A 14,479-nucleotide genomic window follows, 5' to 3' on the forward strand; every position below is an offset into this window, starting at 1 on the left:
CCTCTTGGAAAGAGGAATCTAGTCCAGCAATTGGAATTTGTCACTAATATTCCAAATTAACATCACCTGATATTACATGAATGATTGATAGTTAAAATTATTTCATTTGATTGAAAATGTTGTGAATAAATGTAATGTGATTGTGATTAATGTGATCATATTGGATTTGTTGATCATAAGTTATAGGGTGATTTTCATGGAGGCTTTGAAACCACCCTATGTGTTGTTTGATGGGATTTCAAACCACTCTTAGAGTGCTTTCTACAACTGAGAAACCACTTATAGTTAAATTTTTTGCATAAAGTGACCATGATTTCCAAAAATAAATGGAAAGTAACAATAAGTTGGTATAGAGACTTTGTTTTGTTTCTATAAAATTGAATGATGGCTAAGTAATGTAAATTATAAATTGCATATTTTTGCAATTCTAAATGCTTATTACCATTGATAAAATGTTATTGTTTCTGCTTATTGATATTTCCTGGAACAAAAATCCTTCAGTTTGAAGGGGAAGGATCACCTTTTTGGATTATTTGGATATGGATGTTATGATTAAAAGTTAATGATGAGCATCGAGGACAATGTTATCTTTAAGGGGAGGATTTTTCAATATCCCCACCCTAAAAGCTTCTATAAAACTCATTGTCGAATATTATTAAATTACATGTTAACAAAAATTAACCATTAAGAACATGTTAGGGTTTTGAAAATAGATTAAAACTACCTATGATTTGTTTGAAGCTAAATTATTTGGGAGGGAGTTAAATTAAATTAAATAAATGATATTAAGAAACAATTACAAATGGTTGTAACCAGAACCACTTCCAAAAAATGATTTATATTGTTCCGCTAAATTTCCTCTTCCATGTGAGGGTATCCAATTCTCATAAACCATTGATTTAACTACATTTAATGTCAGGTTTTTCATTTCCCAAACAGTTACAATAGGGAATGAACTGAAGCATGTGACCACTCACTTAATATTATTTTAATGCTACCAGTTTGTATTGTATTCATCTACCCTGTGATGTGATGATAAGAAAATTAGTGTGGAAAGGAGTGATGGTGCACTCCTCCTTTATTGAGGAACTAAATATATGGTGATTATGTTTTTTTTTTAAGTTTGTGCTATTGATATTGGGTTGGGAATAGAAGGATTAGATCTATTATGAAAATCTTAGGAGGAACATTTGTTAGAGTTAAGTTGGGAATGAAAGTGATAGACATGACATCCCCAACGCATCTTTTGGATAATGCTCCTTAGAAAACAAGAGTCAGTTTTGATGGGGCTCATCGACCATACAACTATAAAATATAAGTAACCATGATTTCCTTTGAAATAAATTGCATACACATTTTGTGCAAGTTAATTTAGTTTGTTATTTGGAAAAAAATTGCATACAATTTTGTGCGTAAGAGATAAGTTAGTTTTTGTTTTTTTTGAAAAAAAGAATGCATGTGAACTTTGCATAAAAAAGATAAAGGAATCACGTTACTAATTTTTTGAAAGCAATTTCATATGAATTATGTGCGTAAAATATTATCCATTTTATTCTCTTGGAAATATTACATGATAAAATCTAAATTAATGTGCTAATATTTTGGAAAAGAATGCATCTGTATCTTTTACATAAAAGTTAGTTCTTGAAAGTAATTCCTTGAAAATATTGTAGAGACTAATAGTTTTCTTGGAAAAGAATATGTGCACATAGATAATAAATATTATATAGTTTCTTGGAAAATAACATGTGCACATAAATAATAACTATTGTATTAGTTTATTGGAAATGAATTTGTGCTCATAAATAATAACTATTATGATTTCTTTTAGAAAATAATATTTGTTGAGTTGCACAAAGAAATAGCCGTGATGTTAGTTTTCTTGAAGAGAATATGTATTTAGGTACATAAGAAGCTAATCTATTGTGTTAGTGTTCTTGGAAAAATAAAATGTGTTTATATGCATAGAGGTAACGGTTGTTGTGTTAAATTTCTAGGAAAATAAATGTGAATTGCATGCACAAGAGAATCACTATTGAGAGATAAGTATTAATAAGCACACGGATAATGGTTGTGAGGCTAACCTCTTTTGAAAAGGAATGTAACACCCCCTCCTAGGTCTACCCGAAGTAACCATTCCAACTAGGGTAAACATGAGGAGAGATGCTACTACAATTAGATTCGACCTCCTATGTAACCTTAAAGAAGTGGAATCAATAGAACATCACATACAATCATCCAACATCATCAACAAAACCCTAAGGAGACAAGTCAGCCACTCAGACAACCTGTCCCTAGGTCCCACTGCTCTTCTGTAGCTCTTAGGCCATAGTCACTCTCACGCTATAGGCAAGGGAGTGACCAAGAACCTAAAGTCAGTCTCACAGGCCTGCCTACTAGTGACTGTGGACCAGAATTATCAGTTATGTGCCAACGACCCCGGGATTTAAGCCACCTTTCTAGCCCAGAATCCTAGCCTCTACCCAGAACTTGTTGTAACTTCCATAATTCATTAAAAACATAATAACAATGCTGATTAATCAAAAATCACCCTCAAGACTAGGCCTGAGCATCCCCAACCATGACTAACATTATGTCAAGAACTTGGCATCAATGCAACCTACAAGTCTAGGATACAAGACAAAGAATAAATGATTGAAACAACTTATGAAACATAACCATAAAGATGACCTCCTTCTCCATTGAACTACTACATCATCAATGAGGTCTTGCATCCATCCATTTAATAGTTACAAGTAAATATATGAAATAACCATGACATGAACTAATCATTCAACCATGCTTATAACCAACATAAAACCATATAAATATAAGAGATATGACATCCATTAAATACACATATAAATCAGTGCAAAATTAAGAGAACTTAGCTTTTATTACTCATAGGAAACTCTGGCAAGGTTCTGGACTTCCACGTACCACCCGACCATAGACATGGCTGAACCAAATCTCTCTTTCATCCTGTTAAACACACATGGGTAGCAACATAATATGAAGGATAAAACATGAGAATACATTTTTATTAACAAGAGATATACATTTATAGTACATGATTTGACCGTTGGGTTCCACATCCCAAGGTCTCTTGGACTTCCTCTTGTCTATTCCGCTTCCACACTAACCCATTGAGGATTAGGTGTCCAACATTACCCCCCTTATTCCGAAGGGTTATGTATGAGTCCAAGAAGAGAGATTTAATACAAATGTGCAAAAATGCATGGCAGCGCTAGGCTGAATGTGCTCTCTGAAATGTTGGTATAAAGGGTGGTGGTTTAAGGATGACCACCAACACTAGAATTCTTAGTGTAGTTCCCAGAACTCTTCCAAAACTGGCAAGAAGCTGAAGTCTTCTGCTAGAGGAAGTGCTCCTATTGTTTTGAAGAGGGAAACCTTTAACCATGAAAGGGAGGTCTCACCCTGCATAAAAGGGAGAACGTTAACCTCAAAAGGGAAGTCTCAACCTGTGATGGTTTAAGGATGACCAACAACTTTGGAATGCTTAATGCAATTCCTGGAACTCTTCCAAAACTGGCGAGAAGCTGAAGTCTTATGCTAGAGGAAGTGTCCCAGATTACCAACTGAAGGCATGCTTAGGGGAATCTTTGTCTCTGGCTACAACTCTGAATCTGGTGTGGCAAGTTATGGCTCAGGCTCGCTTGATGTGGCTTTGAAGCTTGTAGATGACCATTATTTCCCCCCCTGTCAGATACAAGGTGAGATGATGGAGAAAACTCAACTGCAAGATTGTTTAATACTCTAGAACAAGTTTTTACATGCGATTGGAATATCTTCTTGGCTGTTGATGCCCATTGCCAAGAAGCGATCCATCTAAGATGAATCTTTGTTCTTGCAGGATGTTTGTTTATGAAGCATCTGTTTGAAGAATGAGTGGTTTTATGATAGTGCTTACATGGATGAAGATCAAAACAATGATCTTTCAAATGGCTAACTCCATCACAGTGTTGGCATTTCACAATCTGCTGTTGTTGTTACTGTTGTGGAAGAGGGGCAGAATCTGGAACAGTTGACGGTAAACTGTCATGAGGAATAGGTGAACTTATCATGAATGAATCCAGTACTTTGAAATTGGATTGATTTGGAGTAGTCTAGAATATGAAAGGACAAGTCCTTGTCATATCCAAGACTGGTTTTGTACTTGTTATGGACAAGCTCTTCCTAAGGGATGATGATGGGCTTGGGAAGTGCAAGCTGAACTTCCGCATCTGCATGTACAACTGCTGCTTTATGGGAGTCTATTTCAATCTTCTGAACAGAAACAGGTTCATAATGACTCCTCTGTTTTAATTCTTCTTGTTGTAGCTAAGTTTCGAGCTGCAAAAATCAATTTTCTCATGTGCATTTTGTAGACAGACCTGAATGTCTGTGAGAGAAACTTTGCTGAATTTTAATGTATCATGATTAGTAGACAATATTAGAGTTTTAAGGAACTCTAATACTTCACTGATTCTGGCCATTTTTTCTTCAATGTCTGATTTACACCTTAAAAACTGATCACAACTACTACTTAATGCAGAAAAGTAATACCCACTCGCAGTACACAGCAATATCCTTTATAAATGTGTAGAAAATGAATCAAGGAATCAATGCATATATATGTAGACAAAAACTATAATGAGTTTTAAATACAATGCCACAACTGGGGCAGTAGCAACTGCAAACTTGCTTGGATCCTTCAAATACTCCTTCACTTTCAAAGCAGAAATGATGGCTATCAAAACTTCAACAATTATAACACCATGTCATGGACAGGACTTGAATGCTCATATATAAATACTTTGACTAGGGTACAATTCAATATTCTCTGATCTTGCCACTTTCTTCAAAGAAAAAAATAGTTTTCTGTAAGAAACCCAACCGGAATAACTAAGAGAAAACCACAAAGAGTCCTGAGTTTGTATGATTTGGTCCACTGTAGTATTTTATCAAATAGTTTGTGTATCAAATGCTGTAGGTGCATTCCTTGTTGTTGGCTCAACTTTAGACCCAACAAGCATAAATAATACTAATAACAAGTGTAGCAACCACAAACTTCTTCACTTTTCACTGAAATACATGTTCAGAATTTACACAATGATGTTCAGAATCACTCATGCCCAAAACTCATCTCATCTGTTGATTTTTTTTGAAAATGAACAGTCATTTATTTCGATTAGACATAAGTTTATACAAAAAAATAAAGATAGATGGAACCTGGTACTGCAGTGTCGTTAATGAGGCTCAAGATTACAATCTTCATAGTGGGCACTACCCAGAATATAAGACTTTCATGAAATTAATTTCAGCAGTAACTTCTTTGAAGATATTTTCCAGCTAAGAGGAGGAATTAACTCAGCTCCCATGTGTACTCAGTTCTGAAAGATGCACACATACCCAGCTCGTTCCAGCTCCAATTAAAGAATTACACCAACAGTTGATACACCTTCTAGAAGGGATTAAATATGTCCAGGTGCCGTATAAAGTTTCACTAAGCACGTGCAGCAGTAAAAGGAAGAATAGTGTGGACCCTCGTAGTAACCATTAGGCAAACAACTAACAATTCATAGTCCCCACGTTATCTTTCTATGCACAAAGGTGGGTCCCCATCACATATAGTAGCAACACACGGACTCACCAAGGTTTAATTGACATTCACGTACAAGCTGAGGTGACGAGAACCTTCAGGCAAGTAATACGTCTCCCCAACAATGGTATCCTTCTAAGTTTCCTTCTTCACCAGCTCCACATCCAAGTCACACGAAATTGAGAGGGGCAGAAACTAGAATGCGGCTTTTTGTGGAGGAAATGCAAGCCCAACAATTAGAAATGACAAATGGCCTCAACTATTAGTAGGAAACATGACTTCTTGAGCCCAAAACTTGATTTCTATTGACAGAAATTTGTCTCAGCAGATGTTACTTTGCTCAGTCATCAGATGGAGGCAGCTTGATTCCTTTCTGCTCATAAACTCGAGCCAACAATAAGTATGTCTAGTTGATAATTATATGGCTTGAACCCCTTGAAATATCACAAGAACTCATTCCTTTCAGCAGTATGGAGCTGCGTTTAAGTGTTAAATGTAATACAACGCATATATTCAATGTAAATGGACATCACATACATAATAATGCAAAGACATTCAAAAGCAAGGACAATGCTTAAATGTATGGGTGCTCAAACACATTCAACACATTCAAATTCACTGCACCACAAGTTTCAAATTCAACACACTACAGGTTTCAAATTCAACACATATGATATATATACCCATTTGCAAGAGCGCACACGCCAACCTACACAGTCTTTAATGTCATGCAGCATTCACCATCGCACAACAGAACACTCACAGCTCATTGTATCCAAGTCATTTGCTCAAAATACAGTCTCACACATTCAACCACCACCAAATCAAATCAAATCAAAACCCAACCAAGCTTAAATAACTAGCCTAAAATCAATTAATCCAACAAAGTTAAATCATTAAGAGAGAGCCCTCCCTGAGCATTAGGAAGGCTAGATCCTGATCTCAAAAGTAGGTTTGTGGTTACCTCTATTATTTCTTTAAACACAACATGACAACCCTAGGGAAATTTTAGTGATAACATTCCCCAAGGGGGAGCATTCTATAACAGCCCTGGTGGAAAGTTTCATGTAATAAAAGTTAATAGAGGAAAAATAAGACCATGGGTAAGGGACACTTATTCCAAGCTGAATGTTGGGCAAATATATCCTAGTGGGCATCATTGAATGTGTTTTTTGGCTAAGGAAAATTGGAAAAGGCTAAGGCAAAGGCATTAAAAGGCAAAAAGGAATTTTGGCACATTTATTTATGAAAATAAAGGAAATTAGGAGAAATGTAAGGTGAAAGGTCATAGGTTGCATCTGAGGAGGAAAATGAAGGAAAATAATGGAAAATGAAGAAAATAGAGGCCTCATGAATAAAAAGGCTTCTTAGGATCAGTTCATGGCTTTTGTCAATTCAAATTTGGAGCTCTCTCACTATTCTCTCTCTCTCACTCACTTTCTTGGTGACTTAGAGTTTTCTTGGAGCACTCTATATTGGAGCAAGGAAAGGAAAGGAAAATCAAGAAAGGATCAAGGAAAGGAAAGAAGGAACAAACATCTTCAATAGGAATACTTGCAGGTAACCTTTTTCATGTGTGATTTCCTAGCTAGTTTGGACATGCATGACTTTGCATGTTGGTGTATGGTTCTCTTACTGTCGGTGGCATGGTTTTACTCATTTATGATAGTGGATTTTAGTGTAGCCTAGCCTTTTTTCGGATGCCATGGTATGTTCGGATGTTTATTTTGGTTTTTGATCTTTGGTTTACCAGATGTATTTCATAATCCAAGGTGAAGGTGGTCTCAGGGTTCATTCCCAAAGGCCTAGGAATCCCTTGACTGGTTTTGACGGGATACACGGTAAAGCCTGAGGGATAAGTCTTGTTTTAGGGCCTAGTGATTCGGGTTTGGATTGCGGTAAATCTTGAGAGACAAGGAGATGGAAAATTCCTCAAGGATAGTGATGGATTCTGGATGGCTTTCCAAATTTTGTTTAGTTGTGATCAGAGCACCCATTTTGGTGTGATCACGATTTGGTGAGGGTGGAGGTGGTTTAACCTCTAGATTTCCTTGGTTGTTCTTAGATTGGTATTTCTATGAGATCCCACATTCATGCTTGGAATATGGCACAGGGATGACTGGATGTGTTGGACACCTAATCCTCAATGGGTTAGTGTGGAAACGGAATAGACAAAAGGAAGTCCAAGAGACCTTGGGATGTGGAACCCAACGGTCAAATCATGTACTATAAATGTATATCTCTTGTTAATAAAAATGTATTCTCATGTTTTATCCTTTAGATTATGTTGCTACCCATGTGTGTTTAACATGGTATCAGAGCCATGATGTGTGGTCTGTGTAGTTTTCTTCCTCACAGTTTATGCCTTAGGTAGAAAAAGAAAAATAAAATAAAATTGGCATGTTGTTATTCCCTACGCAACTGGTCTGAGCTGCCTTGAATAGTTCTGGCCTAGTCTTCATTACCTGTAATTTTCCTGACTACCTAACGCGCCTGACAACCTAAAACATTGAAGGATGGTCGTTGCATCCATTTATGCTTGAGCGTTTCACTTTCCTGATATATTTGTGGTTGTCATTAAATAATAGGACCATTTATTTTATTAGCTGAGTGCATCAGATCTACAACTAGGCAATGTATTCCTACCTGCGGCCTATCAAAGTTTGCGTACTGGTGTCACTGGTATAACAGTGCTGCGATTTACCATTATTCTCTAACATGGTATTATTTTCTTCAGAAGAATGTCAGTTTGTCATGGATTTTTTCTGCCAATTTTATAACTTCCCTCGCTTCTCTGACATATTCCTACTACGCTGCTCGAATTGTGCTAAGACTGTGAATTTGGACTATTGGGCTTCCATATACGCCGTTGGCCTCCATACACTGCCCTCTCCACGCTGCTGGCCTCATAGACGTTTTAGATTCTCCTATAACTCCTATTTTCCTGCCACATACTCTGTCCTGAATCCTCTGGCCACATTACTTCTCTGTGCTGAATTAGAGACTGTGCATTCCAAAAACTTTCGAATATAGTGGTCTTGTTTTAAATTAAGCATTGAAAGTTAATAAATTACAGTGTCAACTTGAACGCACAAAGGCAGGACGAAGATCCAACCATTCTGGGTTTCCGCTATTGTTGAAGCTTCCTTGTAAGCATTGATGGTGACTACCCAACATTTAATAGTATTTTAGAGGCTTTAATGGTGTTTCCAGAGTGATACTGGTGCACGCGCAACATCTGGGCAATTGTTTGTCTTGTGGCTCCCATTGTGGCGATTTGTGTAAATTGTTTCATTTCAATTGACAGTTTTCATTTGAAGTATCAAACATGGATTTATGCAGTCCTCCTTTGTTAAGCATAGTACATTGAATCATCTATGCAAGATTCTTTGGAAGTCGTTGAACGAGTAGTCCGTTCATTAAGATGAGACTAGCCGAGTATGTAAAATGGAGTCCAAATGTCAAGAAAATAGGACTGAATCAAGTTTTAGATATAGTGTTCACAGTGCAAGGTAGTTGAGTAAATTCAGATCTTTTAGGCTAGATGGTGAAGTGGTTTTTCAATCGAGGTCAAGGAGGAGTTAAGGATTCCTCAAACCGGATAATGAGAGAAATGAAAGAGGTCAATTGAAACTAGGGAGCAATGAAGAATTCCCTACTTTGGATATTAGAATAAAACATCAAAATGAATAACTGTTCAAGACAAAGTGTACTTACACAAATTATGTAGTAACATTCCAGTTATTTCATTCAAATTGGAAAACATGTATGTATGTGAAATACTTAATAAAATAACAATTTAACAAATGAAAGATACTTCACTGAAGTGCCCCAACACATGAATCCTGTAATGCAGTGCCTTTATCACTCAGTCCAGTGTGTTGACTTGAAAATGTTACAATAAACCCTCAGGTTTTAGGTCAATATAACTATAGAAGTGTTCAACAATCCACACCTAATACTTCAAATTATGAAGTATTTATACAAAAAACTATTACAAAATATCCTAAACTGTTTTAGGCATTATTCAAGGAAAAATAAATATCTTCATGCAAGAAGATAGAGATAGATATGTAACTGACGCAAGCTATCCCTCTTTTATTATTTGCTGTTGGGTTTTCTTTGATATTATGCTGCTTTTTCTCTCTTGTTGTTTTCTTTTTCTCTGACTGTCTCTTATACTGCCTTTTCACTGATACTCTTTCATCCTTAAACTCTTTTACTCTTTACTGCCTTGACTGCTCTGTTTTACCTTTCATCTTCATAGTAAATCATTCAACTTTTCCCAAGACTCTGCATCTGGTAATTTAATATTTACCATTCTTCTATAGATTTCATCAGTTTCTGTGTATTTTGCAAAAGTAGGTTTGTTTATAAAGAGATGTTTTACCTCATGCTGTAGGTAAAAGAGGTTCTCAAAAGTCTAATAAAGCAATTTTACTGTAGGAATCCATTTCATGGAGGAATTGTTGGCTTGTTCCTTTGCCACTTCTCTAATTTTCTTATCATGGTCTTCATGTGCCATCAACCTGTCATTAATCACCAATGGATTAGGCAGACCTTTCTGCCTCAAAGCATCAAATTTCACCATAAACCTGGCTATTGCTAGCTCCATTGTTTGGCATTTTTCCTCAAGTTTTGTCATTAGGTTCCTCTTGGTGATTACCTTCTTTACCTCTAGTATGGTCTCAATTCTTGAGGCTTCTTTTGGCTTATCCCCAAGTTTGGCTCTTACCATTTGAATTGCCTCACCAACCTCTTTGACCAAATCATTTTGCTCAAATATCACCTGTATAGAAGGCCAAATATCATTAACAGAGTTAATGATATTGGCCCATAGCTATTGCTTTGCTTGGGCAAGTGGTTCTTTCAATGTCAACTCTTTCTCTAACTTATGTATTCTCTCAGTCAATTTGTTTGACTTCTGTGTTTCATTTTTTTTGCATGATTTGTGCCAACTCATTTTCATCCTCTAGACCTTTTATTTGTTCCTTAAGTCTATTTATTTCATTGGTTTGGATGGACATATCCTGCATAGATTTGATTAATTTACTTGCTTCATCACTAGGATGAGCTGTTGTTGTTGTTGAACCTATTGCTGATGTAGTTGTTGATGCAGTGGGAAGTGATGTAGCTACTAGAGTTGTTGTGGCCACTGAAGCTGCCAAAGTAGAAGGAACTGCTGTAGTAACTATAGGAATAGTAGTGACAGTAACTGTTTCCATGTTGGCCTGTTTCTCCTGCACTAACTTATCCATCTCATTTTCCATTTATTTTAATTGAGAATTTAACTGGAGAATGAGGTCCATCATCTCATCTTTTTGGATTTGATTCTCTAGAACTTCCTTGGTCTGTGGATGTTCAGAAGGATGCAATTTTAGCTGCTTCTTCAATGCAGCAATGTCTTCATTCTTCTTTTTTATGAGCTTTTCTATTGCCTTGATGTCATTTGAATGTGGCTTTTTGGTTTTTAACCAACACTGGTTAACTTTTGGGCGTGGGGTTAAGTTTGAATAGCAGGCGGTTTCATCTTATGTGAGGAGGTGGTATTATGGTTCATCGCATCGCTTTTGAGTGGTAGGTGGTATTTTTTTTGAGGACGCAATATAACGTGTGGCTACCACGTAGAAAAAAGGCGGGCGGGAAAAACCGTGAATCTCACGTGCTTTTGAGATGTTAAAGATCATTCTTCGGAGCACGTGCTATGGGATGCAGGTTGTTGGATCTCGAGGTGGGTGATCAGAGGGTTATCATGTGGCGGAGTTGCAAGGGATGAGTGAGGGTGTTGATTGGCGGGGCCGAGGGATAAGTGATGCGATGGGTATTAAAATAAAAGTGGGGACCATGGGTTATACGGTGGAGGGTTATAACCCATATGCTAAGGTTTTTAGGGATTGGGGGTATAATATAGTGGGAAGGTGAAATATATAAAGCGGGACTATAGGTTAGAATAATATATAGGGTTTGGGGAATACGAGAGCAGGTGTTTAGAAAAACATTTGGGATGAGTTAAAAGGGTATCAGAGAGGGTTTTGCAATGGGGCCCGATACATTTTAACTTTTTAAACTTAGGATAAGGGGGTTTTAGTGGCTTTACAAAGGAAAATGAGATGAAATAAGGGAAAAGGAAAAATGAATGGGAAGGGATATTTTTACAAGGGGAAATGAAGAGGGAAGGGTCCTTTGGAATCAAGAAGGGGAAAAATATTAGGGAATGAAAAGTAATGAAGGGTTAATGAAGGGAAATTAATAATTTAGACATGAAAGGGGTTTAGTGAAATGAGAGGAAATTAGTGAATGAGCTTTAGTATTCAGGCCTAAAATTATATAAAACTTTTAGGATAAATACCCAAAGTAATATACAACTTTTGTGAATGTCCTCTTTCTTTGATAATTCCTCCTGCACATGAAACATAGGATTAAACATGATGAAGGTGCATTTGAGCTAGCAACCTTATGCATTCCAAAACCTCTTTTACCTACCCTTTATTTTCCCTAACATTTTCTCTTCATTTATTGGGTGCATTTGAGCTTGCTGACCATTTATTTCTTTTTCTTTGATAAGCAAACTAACTAATTCTAATCTTATAACTTCCAATGGCTCAGATTAAATTGATGAGCTAATTATTATTCTCTACCTAAATACTGATCTGCCAAGATTAAATGGTTTGGCTAGATCTTTATTCTCTATCTATTAGCATGAAATTTAAAGCATTAATGAATCAAGATTAAACTATTTGACCATCATGGATTGTGGCATTTTTTACAAGCTGCACACAATCTTATTTTGCAAGGCAAAGTAAAAAGTAGTGGCATTTGAATTTTCATCACTTTCAGAATCTACTTTTTTATCTCTTTTTGGTGGGGTTCATATGTTATTTTTTTTTTATCCTTTTCTTTTAGCCCTTTGATTTTTCTGTTAGGACTTACCCTCTCTACATTTTTTATTTCTAATATGGGAAAAAAATTTGCAGAAAGCAAAAGTATGTACAATATTACAAGACTTAATCATAGTCAATTCAAAATTATGAATCCTATTATTATAGGACCGTAATAGTGGCTCCACATGGGGATGATATTTCCTGGTGAAATGTCAAGAACTTTAAGATCAATAGCCTTTGAAACTTTTACTATGCTTGCCTTGTAATTGCTTTTCTATGATCTTCTTTATTCATACATTTGATGCTACACCTTTCAAATCTTAGGGCCTTCTCTTCGGGCTTCAACCTCAAAAGATAATCATACAATGCAATCTAAACTTTGCAATGTTATGTACAATGAGAAAAGTAAATAAATGAACTAATTTTAATCTGGGGACAAGTAATGCTTCAGCATTCTACCATTGATTGGTCCACCTGGTAGATCTGTTCCATCTAACTGCTTCAAGAAAAATGCATTGTTACCTCTGTAACCATAAATGATATAAGGGCCTTGCCATAGGAAATCAAATTTACCATGTTTACCCTTTTATTTTCTTCTGGAATCCCATTTGAGTACTTTGTCACCTATGTAAAAATCATCAGCTTTGGTTTTCTTGTCAATTTTTTTTTTGATTTTATCTTGGATCACTTGGGATTTGACATAGACTTCTTCCCTGGTTTGCTGCAAATGTATTGTCTGATTTATCCTCCTTTGGATATCATTGGATTCTACCTACAGTTCTTGAATCATTTTCATCATTGGTACTCCTAAAGAGGATGGAAAAACAACATCCATTCCATATACTAGTTGATAAGGAGATGTACCAATGGACTTTTTTGTAGTGAGTCTGTCTGCCCATAAGGCATTAACCAACTTTTTGTTCCAGGTCTTCTTATTGTCTTCTAACAGTTTCTTGATGATATTAACAAGGATTTTGTTTGAGGATTCTGCAAGCCCATTGCCTTGAGGGTAATAGGCAGTGGAATGGCCAAGGGTAATGTGATATCTGTTACAAAATTCTACCATCTTCTTAGATTTGAAAGCAACTGCATTATCAGTAATGAGCTTTTGTGGGCATCCAAATCTTGAAAGGATATTGTTTTCAAGGAATGAGATGATGAAAAAATCAGTGGCTTGTCTAGAAGGGATAACTTCTATCCATTTAGTAAAGTAATCAGTGGCTGCCAAAATCCATTTATGTTGGGCTGAGGAGGATGGGTGAATTTCACCAATGAAGTCTAGATCCCACTGCTGAAATGGAATTTCTGTGGAGATGGGTTTGAGGGGTAATGGTAAGAGTTTCTTCTTGCCTTCAAATATTTGGCACTTGTGACAGGAGGTCACATATTTTCTGACATCTGCAAAAAGGGTGGGCCAGTAAAAACCTGCCCTTAAAATCTTATCAGCAATTGTTTTCCAGTATAGGTGTCCTCTACAATCTCCTGCATGAAATTCTTGCATGGCTTTGTCAGCTTCAACTTTAATAAACAATTTAACAAAATGCCACCATTATCTTTCCAAAATAAAGCATTGTCTATGATACAATATTTAATTGATTTCATTTTCAAGAATCTACTTTTAGTTCTAGATAAACTAGGAGGAGCTTGTAAATTTGATAAAACAAATATGATATCTGTATACCAAGGTGAATCTAAAAAAGCTTCACTTATCTGTGGAGTTGCCATCTCTACCTGATCATCTAGAGCACCAATGAAATTTATATCTCAGGCCTGACAGTTCGATTCAGCCATGGGTTTAGCTAAACGTTGTCCTTTGATTAGTTTTGTGGGCTTTATTTCAATATCATATTCCAAAATAGTTGCAATCCATTTTCCTCTCTTTTGATCAAGCCCATTATGTGTTAGAATGTCCTTTACTACTAAATTTGGAACATATGCAATAATGTGTGAGTATAAAATGTACACTCTAAAATCCTTTATGGCTTTTACTAAAGCA

The sequence above is a fragment of the Pinus tabuliformis genome, chromosome 1_2 (genome assembly GCF_031772625.1).
Source record: "Pinus tabuliformis cultivar Carrire ecotype Pingquan chromosome 1_2, CPIR1, whole genome shotgun sequence".
Lineage (NCBI taxonomy): Eukaryota > Viridiplantae > Streptophyta > Pinopsida > Pinales > Pinaceae > Pinus > Pinus tabuliformis.